Below are 18,293 nucleotides of genomic sequence, written 5' to 3'. Positions count from 1 at the left end.
TGTGTGTGTGTGTGTGTGTGTGTGTGTGTGTGTGTGTGTGTGTGTGTGTGTGTGTGTGTGTGTGTGTGTGTGTGTGTGTGTGTGTGTGCGTGTGTGTGTGTGTGTGCGCTTTTTGGCCTGTCACTGCCTTTACACTCATGTAATAATCAAACAGCAAAAGATTACAACAGGGAGCTTGACAGTGAATCTGGAATTAAGGGAAAACATATCATTTTTATGACAGTGGGAATGAAAGAATTAAGGGTTATAATAGGGTCTACTGGAAGAATGATTTATTATGAAGATCATAACCCACTGTCAGAGTCTACTGACTTATTGGGACGCTTCAGACACAAAGAGGCATTCATAGTTTTTGTAACACCGTTGGTTTTCCTATAAAAGTAAAAATATCTGTGTTGTAAAACGCCTAGAAGGATTTCACTGATACCTTCTTTACCTCTCCTTGTAGGGGTGCAATCGGTTGGTCTACTCTCAATCAATACAAATAATAATTTGTGTTCTAAGAAAGATTTAAGTTATGGAAACAGCCTATAGGTTCCAGTCCTGGGTTGGTATTAGGGAGTGTTCTGTTTTTGTGTGTTCAAAGCTAGAATGGGTCATGTTTAAACATTTTTGCTATGTTGAAATTCTCTTTACATCCTCAGGGCAATCAACAAAGGCTGGCACCATTGTGACATCTTGTGTCAGGCTGTGTTAACAAAGGTGTCTACTCATTTTGTTGCTATAAAGATTAACTTCTGAAAATGTTGCTTTAGCTTAGCTACTTCTAGTGCTTCTTATCCCCTTCTGCAGTAATGTACAGGTGTAACAAAGCCCCGATCTGACCACACCCAAGTGAAACAGGCTCACAGCCACAGAGGGCAGTGAAGTGCTGCTTTTCAGCCTGGTGTTGTCACTCATTTCTCTTACATGCACACTTATCTTTCTGCTGCCATTACTGAGGTGTCAGCAAACCAAACCACTGTAAAGTCGGCTGTGAACCGGATGGAACAACAGAAAAAGAGAGGGATGGACTGGGGGATGGGTGAGGAAGAACAGATTTAGGGAGAGAATGATGGTCCCTTTGGATAATCATGTCATTGTGTGTGTGTGTGTGTGTGTGTGTGTGTGTGTGTGTGTGTGTGTGTGTGTGTGTGTGTGTGTGTGTGTGTGTGTGTGTGTGTGTGTGTGTGTGTGTGTGTGTGTGTGTGTGTGTGTGTCTGTCTGTCTGTCTGTCTGTCTGTCTGTCTGTCTGTTTGTGTGTGCTTCTGTGCATGCCTGGGGGTCTATCTGACATTTCCCTGCCTAGAACAATATTGCCCTTACAACTTTCCCATGATGCTTTGCTGTCAGTTTAGGAGATGCTCATGCATGGGCAGAAACATGGCAAAAACAATTAGGAATCTCACTGACAAATACTGTAATTCATCAATTATGAACATCATTTTTTTTGGCATGCATGGTTTGTATTGCATTTATTATCTGACCGAATTATATTAAATGTATTAAACAAAGTTATACTATCGAATAGTCCTGCAACAGGTTTTTAACTGACATGGTATCAGTGAGATTATTAAGTTGATTTACATTGATTTTAAAGACCTTGAATATTTTGTATTCATTTATAGTGTTGCACTTTTTTTTATCAGGTTTGCTGTAAATAGTCCATTTATTTATACAGAAATGGGACAAAAAAGAAGTAACCCTTTTTAACTTAATTCTGTATATAAATAAACTACAGAAACTATGGCTGTTATAGTGAAGGATCTTAAACTCAACACATTGAGGACACTCGCCACAAAATCTGTCAAAGGTAAAGCCAACGTAGAATTCAAAATCCAAATACTATAGTATAGTATAGTAGAGTCATAAAGTCATCATATAACACAGAAACATATATGTAACATGTGATAACATAAGCTAATGTAAATCACCATAAGCTACAGACCAAGAAAGGATAAAACCTGAGTGTATAGAACTGAGCATTGATATAAATGTGACTTTTTATATCACAATAAATATTATCATCAGTCTAAAGATCCATATTGCTTTTCCCTTTGACTGTTGCCAATTCCTTCCAAATTTGCAAACCACCAAAACCAATTGACATTGACGTAGTTAACCTGGGACATCTGCAGCCCATAAGGGTCTGGTGCCCCAAGGCGGTTGCCCACTTAGCCTGTTTTGTAAACAAGCTTTGAATAATAGATTGAACTTAATTGCTGTGGTTAATGTAATTATGTACTATACACCCTGCTTCATTGATTTTGTAAAGAAAGTGTTTTTAAATTCTGAAATTAACACTTGTAGGTCGAGATGCCTTTTAGCCACTCTGATACACTTCACCTTGCATGCATGCATGCATGCACAAATGCAAACACGCACACACACAAACACACATACTCACACAAAAGGAGAGAGAGTGGAATGGATAAAAGCTGAATTCCCCTCAACATGACAAATGCAACCATCTCAATCTCTCCCAGTATAAATATTTCAATGCGGTACAGTCTCAAAGTGCACTAATCTCCACTTCTGCCCGTTTGAATAATGAATGCAATAAAAACTCACACTGCTACTCTTAACGTTGCCTCAAACTGCCCCTCGTCTGATCTGAATGTGAGAGGCTAGACGTGGTAGGGGTGGATGAGTAATTAGAGGAGACGATGAGTGAAGAGTAAAAGAGAACAAAGACAGATGAATAACGAAAGGAAAAGAAGTGGTCCAACAGTTTGAGTTTAGAAGTTGACAAGAAGGGAATACTGCGGTACAGAAAGGCACATGGATCACATGAAAAGTAGAAAACAATCACATCTACTGATGACTTCCTGACATGTCCTGAATCAGATCAAGGACAAAAGACAGAGGGACACAAATTATCTTTCAAAGCGAATGATGTTTCTGTCGTCCTAATGGATTTTAATTGACTTTTTGTTCCAGACAGAGGGACAATTTGTTTTTCCACCTTGGTTGAACCTTGGGCAGAGGACAGGTGTACTACTTTAATTATCTTTATAGTGTTGGTTGTCTCATATGGCTTGTGTGATTAACTGCTGCAACTATAAGTGGGAAGCTTGATGGATCTTCTCAGAATTCTGGATTCAAGTGTAGTGGAAGGACTCTGATTTAGACTACAGTACGCTGTCTGCTTGTTGCACATTTGAAGACTTTGTCTAAGGACATGCACTTTTCTGTTATTTCTCCAGACTTGTCATGTTGAATTTTTAAGTAATCTGTGTATGTAAGACTACATTTGAAGCCTAATTGTGTAGCCTAATTCAAATGCATACTACTACAAATTCAGCACCCTTGCATCCCTTGAAGTCCCACAACAAGGCACACAGCTGACAGACTTCTGCTTGGAAGTCAAAAGGGACTTCATCCCCCCCTCCTCCCTCTCTCTTGTCTCTTCTCTCTATAGCACCCACCGCAAATCTGTGACTAAAGCGCCATCTCTCAGGCTGCACACTCCAGGCTGCATTCACTCACTGGGTCTGCAGGCACTGAAGAGCCACCTCTGAATTCATTTGATTCGTCTCCGCGCAGCGCCGGACCTCGCTGTGCAGATATCATACGGAAGTCCAGGAACCGTGCATGTAAATATACAGCAGCCTGTAATCTCTGGGACTCTTAGTAGCCCAAGAGGCGAGTAGCTGGCTAGTTTTTCGCCAAACATGGGGCGCAAAGAGACAAACACACAGGAGAAGGGGAGCAGATAGATAAATAGATTAGTAAGGAAAAAAAGCTCCGCGTCGATTTGTGTGGAAGCGCTTCAGCAAATATCTGACCTCGACCTCCTCGGACGGTGGGAAACCGGTGGTTGAAATGGAGATGTCGAGATTTTTTATCAACCCGTCTCCTCCTCCAACACACATGCTGCTGAGGCTGATGATGATGTTTGCGTAGGAGTGCTTTATTTGAGAGCAGCGTTGGTGAAGCGGTCTCTACTGTTCAAACAACTCCAGACAAGCAGTGGTGTGTGGCTGACGCGTCTTTCCGGAGGCATTGTAATTATTATTGGAGCCTTTTTTTCTCATATCTGGAGTGCTTTTCAGTTGTCTTATTGCGAGTTTGGAATTGGACAGAAAACGTTTTGCATGCGAATGAAAGGACTGGTGTGGAAAAGTAGTCCGGAAGCAAAGAATACGGACACATATACTCTGTTATCTTTTTAAAAAAACTAACAACTACACAGGATCAGGCCAACCGGGTTTTTTTGGACTAAAGTCGATTGACTTACTGGCACTTCAGCATTTTGCTGATTACTTTGCTGACATTTGGGCTTTTTTTTGCTGTTGGTCTCACTGTTCAGTGACTGAGGTCGACACAATCTACAACCAGCAGAGGTCGCGACCTGAGCTCCAGGGAGCCACCACTACCCTAGATGTGACCCGGTGAATTCCTCTTATCTCTGCAGGTAAGAGTCCTCACCCTATAAGTAAATACGATTTTGTTTTATTCTCCATACACTCTTTCTGATGTTGGATTTAACATTGGTTTTGTTGCAAACCAGATACATCTTCTTGTTGAGTCATGCTTGCCATTTAGTAGTTGGTTTAGAAAAGAGATGAGATAGATAAATACATTAGATGGATTAGATAGATAGATAGATAGATAGATAGATAGATAGATAGATAGATAGATAGATAGATAGATAGATAGATAGATAGATAGATAGATGGATAAATGGATAGATAGATAGATGGATAAATGGATAGATGGAAAGGAGAAGCCCAGTGCTACATTACTTTCTAATTTCAGCACCATGGACAGATCCACACTTGTTTTATAGCAGGATGGGTAGCTTTTCTTATTCAACCCAAAACATCTATAATTCAGTATGGTTCATATATCCTAAGTACAACAAATAGCAGAGTGTGTTTTAGCAGCTTAAGCTGAACCATGATACAGCTGTGGATATATATTACAGATCTAGATAAACAGAGGGATGGATGAGAGAGGGTGAGGCAAAGGGAAAGGTTCAGTGATTTTTTTTTATATGACAGACTTGCTGGCTGGCCCGGCTCACCACATGCTGACAAAACAGCATGGCTCGTGAGCCACAGCTACTGTCACCAAGTGTTAGCCATGGTCACATCCAAACGGTTCGCTTCAGATATTTTTAGGTAGGGTGTAAATGCATCTCAAGCACCATTAAAGCAGTGCAACACAAAAAGAGTCCACTGAATTCAGTTGAAATGCTGAAAATATTTCAGGCAAATGGATGCAAATGCAACCAACCGCCTACGCTGTGTTTTGGAAAACACTGTGGTGGATGAAGTCATAGCTAACCAGCTTAAATGTGTAGCTGGGAAGATGAAATTGAAGCTTATACAGTGTTTGGATATTATCTTTTTTTATCTGAAAATATTTGGGGCAACACAAGAGGACAAGAAAATTGGGCCCCATATGCTTGTCTTAAGGCAATTAGGATTCTTTTTTAACATAAACAATATTCTGCTCTTAAACTACCAGAGTAGGAGGAATAATGTTAATTATTTTCTTCTCTGATTGTGTATTGGCAGATGTGATTTGGAGTTATTGATTCTCACATTTCTGTTTACCTTGGCTAATCTCCTTAAATACTAACCTCCTTCTCAGTCCTTGAAACGTTTAAGAAGAGTTCAGTACATTTCAAGAATAAACGTATATAATTAACTCCAGTAAACAATACACATGCTTCCACGCAGGGCACAAAGGGTCACTTATCTTATGATTAGGGTAGAAACCAACAGACTTTTGCTGTCCCAATCACCATATCTCAGTGCTCTCCAGCATCAAAACACCAAACGGAGGAAACATCTTTTGGCGCTATTCCTCAACAGTACAGTAACAAAGAGGCTCTGAGGTGGTGTTCCCACACATAACTAAAATGGTGATTGTGGTTTTTCCTTTAATTTCCCAGGGGCAATGAGAGTTGAAGGTTGCACACTTACTCAGATTGATACCTGTGACTCCTCTGCTGTGTGACTCACTGAGCTACAATGAATTACTTTATGATGTTGGAGCTGATATTTTTCCAAGTCACGTCAATGTTGCCTTTGTCTTAGCATCACAGTGACTGGTTTTAAGCACTCAACATCATACTGTATTGCAAATGCCTGAACTAATGGTAAAACTTTGGTCAAAACCAGGTATAGAAAAAGTGCACTGTACACATGCAGGGGTTTTAAAGGCAATTTTGCTTGTAACGGAATCTTACAACCATCTATTAAACTTTAAAAACTAAAAACAAAGGTTTATAGACATTGTTTGAAGCACTGCATAATGGTAACTTGGAGGTCTGGTTCCCCTCACCCCATAGCTAGAGATAAGCTGAATTCCACGCCATCACATCACAAGATTTGGCAGATTTGATTTTAAAATGTTTATCCGCGTTATTTGTGTGAATAAGCCAGGATTGTTTAGATAGCCTCTCTTGATTTTATATTGTATTCATTTATATTCTATATATCTGTTTAGTTAATTGAATTTTTGAATACTATCTCGTAAGCTCCTCTTTCAATTCGGATTTCAGTGGGACGGGGAAGTGATTTAGATCCATGTACAAGTGAGATTACAGTATGTGTTTGTTCTGTACATCATATTAAATGATATAATATTTTGTATATTTTTTAAATATAATATATTTATTGGTGGAATAACTGATTGCTAGCATAGGAATGACAACCGGGACTAAACTCATGTTATGTACAGCAAAAGATAAATAAATTGAGACACTAACACATACTGTGCTCTTTAAGGACCTATAACAATGAAAGGCAGGGCTTATGTTCCCATGGCGACTTCCTCAGTGACCCTCGTAGCAACCTTGCCCCCCTGGGAGATCAGTCATACTCCTGCATGCACACACTCACACTCACACACACAAACACACGCTCTGAAGTCCCCCCTCTGAGCGTGGCCATAAGTGACTGTGTGTTTCTGGTCTGGTTGCTGCCGCTGGTCTATCAGCCTCTCAGCCATTACAGAAGGAGAGAGACGAGGAGGAGAGAGCGATAGAGAGAGAGAGGGAGTTGAAGGACAAGCAGATGAGTAGGATGGAAGAAACCAAATTTCAAAGACAGATGGGTGATGAAAGAAGACGAAGAAGAGGGCTTGTAAAATAGGCAGCAGGGGAAGTAGGAGACTGGGAGGAGGGTGGGTTTAACAACTGGCAGAACCACCTAAGAGTGAATGCAATTACAGTGGCAGCATGTCCACTGCCTTTATTTCCTGGGCATTTAAAGTGTACTTACATATCAGCTTAATTACCTTTAAAATGCTCAACTGGGAGGGGAGTCATGATATATCTGCTGTGGTCGAGATAAAGGGGAAAAGGGTGAAGTGGAGTGGATGGATTGAGACTGGGGGAAGGGAACATGGCTGCTCAATGATCATGTTAAACAGTCACCACCCGTTCCTCCCTTCCTCCCTTCCTCCACCCATCTCTCCTCTCCTCCCCTCCCCCTCAGCCCCACGCTCTGCTCTCCCCCTCGCAGCTACACCATGACATGCTCACACATCACGCTCACGCACAGATGAGTTCCATCACCGGCGCGGATTCCTGGAACGCGCACGCGCTTTGGTCAGCTACCCTCATCCCCAAGAGTGATTGTAAAACTGAGGCTCATTGCAAAGAGTAGAAGGGAGGTGGGGTGGGCGGGGAAGAAGAACAGGAAGAGTGTGAGGAGAAACAGCAGCAGAATTTAAAAAAAGATTGTTCTTCCCTTTATGTCCCTTATACTGTACATGGCAGCTTCATTAACACGTATGTCTGTGATTTCCATGCACATTTGTCATGAATAGTATCAATAATTGTGTGAGTGAATATGACAAATAGTGGGGCTTTTTTTCCATGAACAGCTTACACAGCAAATGTCCTGCTGAGATTAGGAAACACAAAGACATCGCTTCACAATAAAGCCAAGCAAAATGAGCAGTCAGTACATCAGACAGGTTGTAAACAACCCTTAAAGAAAAACGGTATGCTTTGAAACATGGTAGATAGGTATCAGAAAAGTTGATCCTGGCAGGAGGTCTGCAAAGAGTAATGTTGTAAAGTTGTAACCGAGCAGTCATTATAAGATTTGACTTCTAAAAATGTAAGACAATATGTTGAAGCAGATGAGTTAGGGTGTACCCAGATCTCAGTATTAGATAAAAGTGAATAAAATGTCTAAATAACTGTTAGGAATTATGACTAAGGTTCCAAAATACTACATACAGACATGATGAAAAGTAGAATTTTCCTTTTAATCTGACTTTCTATATATAAAGTCAGATGGCACGCTGCTCAATTTGCATATTGTCTTTATGAGTTTAACCTATGATATTGGGTACATTTCAAAGAAGCCTAGGGGCCTTCTCATTACGAACTTTATGATCCAAAGCCTACTCACTCATTATGGGAACAGCCAAGTTTAGCTGCATAATGTTAAATCTGAGACTAAAAATGTTGCACGCGTCGACACGATCCTTTTAGAAAGTGATGAAGCGAAAATACATTTAGGAACAAGCAAGCTCAGCAAGGTCATGACTGACACCGCCATAAGAGTTGATCACAAAAGAAATGCACATGAGACGAGAGATTCTCATTCATAAATTCCTGTCTTTCAATATATCGTATCTTATTTTACATTACTGCATTTCTCCCTGACGGCATTGTGCTTTATTTTTTACCAGCTTAGAGATTAGCATACAGTGAGTGAGCACTGGGGAAAAGTTGGTTCAAGTACAACAGCGATAGAACTTTTAAGCGTAAACCACCCACTCTAAAAACAGAAAAGACGGTGGCTAAATGTCAGTCTGTAATAGCCCTGTCGTCATAGTAACTGGAGACCCATTTTAAACAGCACTGACCATTAGCACTAACACCGAGGCAATCATCATTTTTATTTCCTTTGACCACCTTTTCATTTATGCGAGGACGTCTTTCCTGTCATCGCCACAAAGTGTCCTCTGGTGCTTTTTCTTCATCATTTGTTCTCTGCATTATCTCTCATTTAATTCTACATGTTCTCTCGCCGTCTACCTTTCTCCCTCTGTTTACTCCACTTATCACGCCCACTCATGCTGTCTCCTTCAATCTGTACCATCTTCCCTACCTTTTTCGTGTCACCATGCATGTCTGCTGTTGCTCCTGCCTCCTTAAGACCTCTGAAGACACTCATGTATGCAGTAGACACATGTGTATCTTTACAGTACTGGAAATGTAATGCATGCAATGTTTCAGTGTAGTTTCTTTCTCTCTGACTTTTTCGTTATGTTGCTGCATTGCATAATACATATGTGCATTATGGCATCTTTCAAATTGCACACGCTGTGAAATTAAGCGGACAGGAGGGTTTCACATCTAATGCAAGTTTCTGTAAACTGATTTCACACTGCACTTACAGGTCAAAGAATATGTACAGTACAGTTGAACATTTGAACCCAAATCAAATGTTGTTTCTTCAGGTTACAAAATAGCGTTCTATCGTGATGATATTTTTGTGCCCGTTTTTGTGGGTATCTTTGTTTATCACAGTGCATTTTGACGTATGCCACAGTTGTGTGATTATTCCATCAGTGCAGAAGGCACGTAGTAACGTCTGACTGTTCCGAGACTTTTGTCAGTTGAGTGAGTGACTTTTGTGAATACCATGCTTGCTTGACACGCCGCGCTTTGAAAACATAATGTGACACACAGCAGGATCCATCAATCTCTGAGTCAGAGGCGCTGTCTTTGCTTGTGAGTGGCACCGCTGCTCAAAGTGATTTTCAAAACCGAGTGCTGCCCGAGCTCCCTAAGGAAGTGTACATCAGCTGGACAGACAGAGAGAACAAGTGGTGGAGAACAGAGAGGCCGACAGAGACAGCAGAGCAAATGGGAGGAGAGGCTAAACAGACAGAGAAAGGGCACAGGGAAAAGCAAACGAGATGGCAAGACAAGAAGTGGAGATAAAGGGAAGCAGTGAATGCAAACGCAAGGTAAAGGGGACAGAAATGAATGACGTGTCTGGCAGGGAGCCAAGGGTGTTAGATTTTCTGGGTTGACTGGCTCTAAATTCAGAAGTGTTTACTCCAGTTTTTGAATGTAGTATACTCCTGTTAAAGAACTCTAAAGAAAAACTGAGCCTTGGAGCATGTTGACACCTCTGTATAGAAAGACAGCTGCTGTCACCAAGTAAAACTGCCCTGTCACTTTTATATTGTGAGGCAACATGTGTCCTCTGGAATATGCAAAGGTACATACTCATAAAAAACAATGACATTGCGGTAAATCTTTTATGGAAATTATTTGATCTCAACTTAATCCTTTGTTCTGAAGCCAAATCGGTCCAGATGTCATTACAAACATCAGAGCTTATATAGGCATCTTTGCTTCGTGGACAGATTAATCAGGTAGATGCAACTCCAAACAAGTAGTCATGCATGTTCACATGCCTTCAAGCCTCTCACATTATGTCATTCACTGGATGTATATTGCCTTCTTATTTGAGACTTATGGAGATGTCTTAAAACACCATTTAACCAGTCAACCTGGATGGATTACAGAACAAGTCACTGGTACCTAGGGGTCAAAGGGCCTAGATAACAAAGTATCACATGCACCCGAACATAAAGAGATGCTTAATACCTTGAAACAACACAAAGACACCAATAATATATACATAACAACCCAAAATGAGACACAAACTACCACACAGAAATGTAAAATGGCTAAAAAGAGATGCTGAACAATCACAGCAAGACAACCAAAAAACAACTGCAAGGAGATGCAACGCCTCTACATAAGGACACAAAAGGACTCTTTAAAATGTGCTGTCTAGTTTTATGTAGACAGGGTGGTGGGCATCTGACATATTGTTACCTAAGGGCCCATTGTCAAACAATCTGTACATGTCAATCAAACTAACACCAACTAAGCTATCCCCTTCGGAGGGACAAAATGACATGTGCCATGCTGTTGCTTGGGGAGAGAATGCAAAGTGAGGAAAAAGTCTAAAATTAGAATGATATCATTGTCAAGTGTCAAGGAGCAAATGTAATTTAATGGTGTCTTATCTAATTCAGGGAAGGGGAAAGGAATTAAATTCATTTGAGGGCAGTGTATTACCCTGAACAGAGCTTGTAGCCAGAGGGAAGGGTGTGTGTGTGTGCGTGCGTGCGTTGTGCTTAATATTACACTTTCACATGTTTCTCAATAATGTATTAACTTGTCATTGGAGCAGACTCGGGACAGAACCATCTGCTTGGTGTATGCATGAAAATCGGTTTTCGCACCATGAGGTCCAAACGGAGCTTTGAGTGTCACAACAGACTGTCTCCTCTGTCACTGCAACTTTTCTTGACTGACACTGAACTTGTAAACCGGGAGTGAGCCGGCAGCAGGCAGCAGCTACTGTTATGATCCTGTTGAGAGTTAGACTTGAACAGACACACCTGTGTGTACACTACACACAAACAAACATGCAGAGATTATTTGTGCCAGGAGTGAGCGGAAGGTGCTGAGATTTTCATTATTGTTATTGTTATTATTCAATATGAAAGAGCTCACGGAGTTTGCATAAATATCTCTCGACTGACTAATATTCTGTCGTAACAGCAGTTTATTTCTGAGGGGCCGTGAGACTGGAGTTGCTGTCGAGTTGTATTGCTACTCTTGTCTGTTATATTTATGCAGCGCTAAGCAGAAACACTAACTACTACTCATGCTTTTAAAGGGGAGTTGCTTGAAGTATGTGTGTGTTTTAGAGGCGATAGAGATGTTGGAATTGTTTGCTTTATAAGGTATTCATAATTGCTTTCATTACATAACATGATAGCTGAGGCTTTTATTGAAAGTGACTTACAATAAGTGCAATAAACCATAAAGATTCAAACTAAGGACAACAACAGCATTGCTGACATGTTTTTTTATGTATTATTCACCAAGGTATACGTAAGCTAAGCAGGTGGGTCTTGCTATGGAAGATATGTAGACTCTCCGCTCTCCTGATATCAGTGGGGAGCTTGTTCTACCATTTGGGAGCCAGGATAGCAAAACGTGTGTCTTTGTTGAAGGGTACCTGGTTCCACTTCACAGTGAGGGAGTAGCAAGCCAATTGGCTGATGCAGAGTGAAGTGCACGTTGGTGTATGGTTTAACCAAGGTCCCTTTCCGGCATGGTAAGCCAGTATAAGTCTTTTGAAGCGTATTCTGGTAGTCACTGGCAGCCAGTGAAGGGAACAAAGGAGAGGTGTAGTGTGGGAAAACTTGGGGAGGTTGAAGACCAGTCGGTTGGAGCATTTTGAGTTAGCTGTAGAGGTCGGATGACTCTTGCAGGTAGACCAGCCAGGAGGAGTTGCAGTGGTCAATGCGTGAGATGAGAGCCTGGACCAGGACCTGCGCCACCTTCCCACTTAACAATTGTATGTATTCACACAGAGAAACACATAGTTGCACTATGACCTGTAAATCAGACACAGGCCTGTTTTAATTCATGTGTAAGTTTTAATTGTGCTGGATTACTGTGTGTATCTAATGGCCTTGATGCACCAAGCTGACATTCATCCATCTGGTCACGCTGGGCCATTATTGAGCCTCTGTAGCAGACCACTGCCTGTGGTTTTTGTTGTGTGTCCAGAACTGCTGGCACATGTCATCAGTGGCTGATTGAGCATGTTGAGGCAGTCAGTATGATACCGCAAACAGACCTAATTAGAATAAAATATATCTGGTTCTAACACCTGTTGCATCTTTTTGTTAGGGTTACTTGTTTTCTTCATTACTGGATATATTCAGAAGCTCATAAACATTTTAGTTTTCCCAGAAAACAATGTAAGGTCTCATTTATTTATCACTTTTTTATCTATTATACATTTCTGGTGATGTACCTCTGCCTTCATTTTCTTTTCTATTTAATTTGGCTGTGTTCTCGATGTTGTTGGCTGTTTGTCTTTCCCTCATGATGCCGCTGCTCCCAGCTGTCACTCCTCTGGCTCTTCTCCCCTGAGGCTCCGTTCTGTAAATCACTAGTTGTTTGTCATAGAACTTAAATCTTTTATCTTTTTAGTTAGTTAACTCTAAAATCTTTGTTCTTATCTCCCTGCTGATGTATTTCACCATGACTAACCCACTTGTTATATATACAGTCTATGGTCTAGAACCAGTCTGTATGATCTGAATAATAGGATTATTGATTTAAGTTACACAATTAGCTTATTATCACACAAGTCAAAAGTAAATATTAAGGTAACTGTCACATCATTTAAAAACCTTAATCACTCTTTAAGTCCACCTGTTTCCTTGATAAGAGCTGAAGTACTCTGAGGATACCTTTCTACTGCTCAACAATCAGTTGTCCATCAGCTGTGAAGTTCAAAGCACTGTAATATCCATGAGCTAACTTTAGTTCCTGCTGGTGCCAAGATTATAGCCTGTCACACCCAGGCTAGTGGCATTATTTTCACAGCAGAGGGTAAAGCATGGCATGGTGGAGGGGAGGAGGAGGAAGCGCAGTGGCAGTGATTATATGCAATTATGATATAAAAGTGAAAGCCCATTTCTTCAACCAGTCATGGTAAAAGACAAATTTGGAAAGATATACTCACAGAATAACAGATAGATGGATGACATTCTTTAAAAATATTTCTTATATAGTTCAAAGTGAAAGGGATTGTTTGCATTTATATGCTTGTAGTAAAAGAAGTGTGTCTGCTGCAACATGACACACACACCATACACAATGATTGAACTTATGAACGCTTCTTTGACACTGACATGTTGAGAGCCTTTATGTGAGCACAAAAGCTACTCAAACAAGTGTCATCTAAATGAGCCAATTACAGCACTCAACTGTGACATGATACATGTTCCATTACGTTTTTGTACAGATTATCAAAGCTGACTGCTTCCCACAACAGGCTCAAGTAAATACAGGTGACAGGTTTATTAGATCCCATTTTGATTAAGCATGGTAAAGTTCACTCATCAAAAGAGATTAATAGCAATAAAGAGAAGGAAGGTTGACTTAAAGGAGACTGGCTTTTAGAGAACCATGTTTTTTTCCCTGAAACGTGGGAATGGTAGCACCATTTGTTTTGCATCGGAGTTATTTCTTGCTTCAAGGTTTAATTCAAAAACTGAGACAACACCTAGTCTCAATTTTGAGCAACATTACAGGTGATGATACTCTTTTGAAATGGCGTAGTTTTCTACAATTTGACAACATTATAGTGCCAAAACATTCTCAAATAATCCTAAAAATGGATTCGGACTCCAGAGGAAAACCTTGAAAAATTACAAAGTATGTGGTGCACAAGGAAGGGCATGCTTCGTCATTTCCAGTGCATGCACACCGCGTTTAATGTTACATTACATCAGCATGCAATCTGAACTGGAACAGCCACTAAGCAAGGTCATTCAGATGGATGAGAGACATTTAGCGTGCAATGTAATTAAATGAAGAGACCCCCAGGTCACCGTTAGGTCTTCCAAACGCCCTCATGGTGCTATATTCCTACAAGCCGAGAGCAATTTTTATGATATATTATCCACAGAGGGGCACTTATAACAGAAAGGTTTTCTGGGCAATACAGTGGGATCATGAGAGGAATAAAAACTATTCTTGGTTTCCAATTATTGCTGCATATAAGAAATAGTCCCTTTTTAAAATTCTCCCACAACCCCAAAATTTCCCTCTATCTCCCCACAGTCTTCTGGATTTCCCTGGTACCTGATTCAAGGTCAGAGTTTGGGGCGAGCCAAGCTTGTCAGTGCCTTTCAGTGGACGGATGAAGTTCAAGTTCAGGGACACAAAGAAACGTTGGCTAGAGATGTTTTTCTACGCCTGGTGAAATGTTACGCTGGAACAGGGTGAGCCAGGATCCTGAGAGGGAGAATCAAGTAATGCAGCAGTCAGGGTCAGAGCAGCCAGACGGGGAAATATTGTGACAGGGTTTAAAGAAGAAGTCGGGTCTATATTACTGCTTGCGTTATGACGTAATGGAGATCAAAAAAATGAATTAATAAACATCCAGTCAAATCAATTTTGCACCATTTCATCATCGGTTAAACTCACTTTCATTCAGTTAAATGATTCATAATGTTAATGTTTAGTGAACTCATCATCTTCCTGATGGGGGAACATTTGAACATGCACAGGGTTTGGTATTATTTGTATTGACACAGTGACATGTCATGCATCTTCTATGCAGCTTCAAAAGGGCTTTTAAACTAATCAAATCAATTAGAATTATAATATTAATTGCAAGTTCCCTTTAGGATTAAAGATTTACCTCCACAGAATATGTTTTTGCCAATGAAAACCCTTTTCTCTCAACAAACTATACCACGAAACATGAACATTTTCTAGTGTTAACCTGAATTGACTTGAAGCAAATATTTATTTATTTTACATCATAACATTCCATTAAATTTGAAGACTCTTAGAGGGATATTTTAACATTTTAGAAGTACACTTATTTGTTATCTTTCAAGGTGATAAATAAGAAGATTGAGCTATAACATCTTGTTAGCTTAGCATAAATACTGGTGCTATGCCAAAATGTGAAAGCTGGCTTAGCCATTTGCACCTGTTTCCAGCCTTTATGCTAAGCTAAGCTAACTGTCTCTTGGCTGTAGTTCCACATGTAACTCACAAACCTTAGAGTGATATCAAGTCTCATCTAACTCATAGTGAGAAAGTAAATAAGCCTAAAAAGTTGAAGTAATTCCGCTATACAGCAGGACAGGTTGTGCTCCAAAGGAAAAGTAATGAAGTGTACAAAGTGGATCACAGTGGTGCTTCATTATCTTAATGATGGTGCATCACACATCAATGTGTATGTGAAGGTAGTTGTGATAAATGTTGCATAAATAATTGCATTACTTTTCTTCAGATAAGATGATTCATGCTGAAGGTGAAAGTGATGGCAGCTGTAACTACTTTGCCAAACACTAGTTCAATGCTTGCTAATTGCTAAGTTTATTAAAGGGTTGACGCTGACTCATCGAGGACGAAGAGCTGTAATCAAACAGATTTTGTCATAAAGAAAGGCTCATTGTGTCTTTCTTTTTATTATGACATCCAAGCTCTGTTATGTTAGACTTTTTTGTGAGCATGAACACACCTGGCATAGAAACTTTAGCTCTCAGAAAATGTGTCAGTAATTAAACATTTTCAAACTTTATGTGTCGATGTGTCAGAGAACCATGCGTTGTGTTCTTTGGATATGGCTGAAAATACATGACGGAAATCACTCTTTGACAGCTACAGCTGTAATAGGGCTCATCCCATTGTTCTCGGGCATGTTATTGTCTCTTGTGTATGACTCGAATACACCACCTACTGTGTACTTCTCCCCCATTCAACTGAAAGCCTGTCAACAGCCATTATTCCTAGCAAGACCTCTACTGTGATCCCTGCCATGTTTTATCCAAGCGTGGCAATTTTTTCCAAAGCACACTGTCTGAGCATGTTAGCTAGTGCTAAAATGATTGCATGTGAGTGTTTATGAGTGATTGTGTGTGGGTGTGCCTACTGCTATTCTTCTCTGTGCCCCTAACCTCTTGTCACTTGTGGGGACGAATACCAGAAAAGAGAGCTGAGCAGACAAGTATGCCTTTCACCAGTACTATTTCACGATGTGTGTGTGTGTGTGTGTGTGTGTGTGTGTGTGTGTGTGTGTGTGTGTGTGTGTGTGTGTGTGTGTGTGTGTGTGTGTGTGTGTGTGTGTGTGTGTGTGTGTGTGTGTGTGTGTGTGTGTGTGTGTAGGGTTAAATAATTAAAAGTGTTCATCACCTCACTGCAACACATCCCTATACACTCTGATTAAGGGTGCACCAGGAGATACTCACTGCCTGCACAAAAACGAATGCTGCAAATACGTGTTTGTGTGTGTGTGTGTGTGTGTGTGTGTGTGTGTGTGTGTGTGTGTGTGTGTGTGTGTGTGTGTGTGTGTGTGTGTGTGTGTGTGTGTGTGTGTGTGTGTGCATGTGAGTCCTCTATAGTACGTGATTGTAAGACATACACATCCTATACATGTTTAATAGTATTCTGCATCATTGCTGGTTTTTTTTAAATCCTTGCCAAATCCCTGCATTTTGTTGTGTGTGTGTGTGTGTGTGTGTGTGTGTGTGTGTGTGTGTGTGTGTGTGTGTGTGTGTGTGTGTGTGTGTGTGTGTGTGTGTGTGTGTGTGTGTGTGTAACTATTTTAGACAGGTTTATACATTCAGAGATAACATATTTTACTAACATCTTGTATCTAAAAATTATACTGTATGTTGTTTCAATGTAATGAACACATTGGCCGTATGCACAATAGGGCCAAGGTACTTAGTTTACCAATCTTAACATTTTATGAGTATTTTTATATCCCAAATGGTCATATTTTATGTTTTTGTTAAAGCTCAATTGATGTGTGGGTTGCTTGAGTGGTATAACAAGCTGTAAATACAGTATTGACATATTATCATTTGATATACATTCAGTGGACACAGAGCAATAGTCATTTATTACCAATTTATTTGGACTGGTAAATATTATAAATATATTTGGAAGGAATTATCTGGCTTCTTAGCTGGTAAAAGCTCCTCTTTATTCACTAGTTACTAATATCTCTCTGCTGTTTGCTACTGAGCAGGTGGCAGAAAACTGCAGAAACAACAGTGATAAGTAAAGAGAGAACCAAAACAGTCAATTTGCAGGATGTTAAAAACTAAACAATGATCAGAAAGATGCTAAAACACTCAATAAAGATGAGGGGAACTGCAGAGTTGGGGACAATTCTCTGAGGGATTTTTTTATCCTAAAAACAAATCCTTCAAACAAATATTATATTATTTGAACATTGGTTAGTACAACTTTAAGCTCATCATTCTTATCAGACAGATTATTGATATTTCAGAAAGCTCTAACTTAAGCAGTACTGTTAGCGAAGACTTGATAAGAGGCCCTCGCCATATCTCAGTTTAACCCAAATGTCAGACAGACATTCAAACTCCATTTTTCCGTTCTCTGTTGCTGAAAAGTCCTAAAATCATCAGGTCATGTCGCTCTTCGATTTAATTCTAAGCCTGTAACGCTCTGTTCCTGATGTTCCTTCATATTGATTTGGTTGGTGGACTGTGTGGCCTGGAGATTGGATTAGAGTCCCGCTGTATTCCTGCCTGAGGGGAGTAGCTGTGTTGTCTGTAGACAGGGCACATATACTGCAGAGACAGACTGATCTATTCTAACTTTATAGAGCCTCCATGGAGAGAAATATCACAATGAAAGCTAATGTGATTTAGACAACATATCTACAGAGGAATTCAACATGGTTTAAAGGTGTTTCAGGGTGAGAAGGTCAGAGCTGTCAGTCAATAGT

At 40.2% G+C, this 18,293-nt stretch overlaps 1 protein-coding gene and 1 long non-coding RNA gene across 2 annotated transcripts in view; one reads left to right on the top strand and one right to left on the bottom strand.

Annotated features, from left to right (window-relative positions):
- The first annotated feature begins 3,337 nt into the window (after nt 1-3,337).
- Nucleotides 3,338-18,293, top strand: part of fam163ba (family with sequence similarity 163 member B, genome duplicate a) — a 22,952-nt gene continuing 7,996 nt past the window's right edge. Inside the window, exon 1 of the mRNA XM_063888786.1 lies at nt 3,338-4,396. The gene's annotated coding sequence lies outside the window, so the exon portion shown is untranslated. The remainder of the gene's footprint in view (nt 4,397-18,293) is intronic.
- LOC134867958 (uncharacterized) overlaps nt 14,635-18,293 on the bottom strand; it is a 26,183-nt gene continuing 22,524 nt past the window's right edge. The window contains exon 3 of the long non-coding RNA XR_010166220.1: nt 14,635-14,812. This is a non-coding gene — a long non-coding RNA (uncharacterized LOC134867958). The remainder of the gene's footprint in view (nt 14,813-18,293) is intronic.

Source organism: Eleginops maclovinus, chromosome 8 (genome assembly GCF_036324505.1).
Source record: "Eleginops maclovinus isolate JMC-PN-2008 ecotype Puerto Natales chromosome 8, JC_Emac_rtc_rv5, whole genome shotgun sequence".
In the NCBI taxonomy this organism is placed as follows: domain Eukaryota; kingdom Metazoa; phylum Chordata; class Actinopteri; order Perciformes; family Eleginopidae; genus Eleginops; species Eleginops maclovinus.
This window is presented reverse-complemented; position numbering and strand designations above follow the sequence as displayed.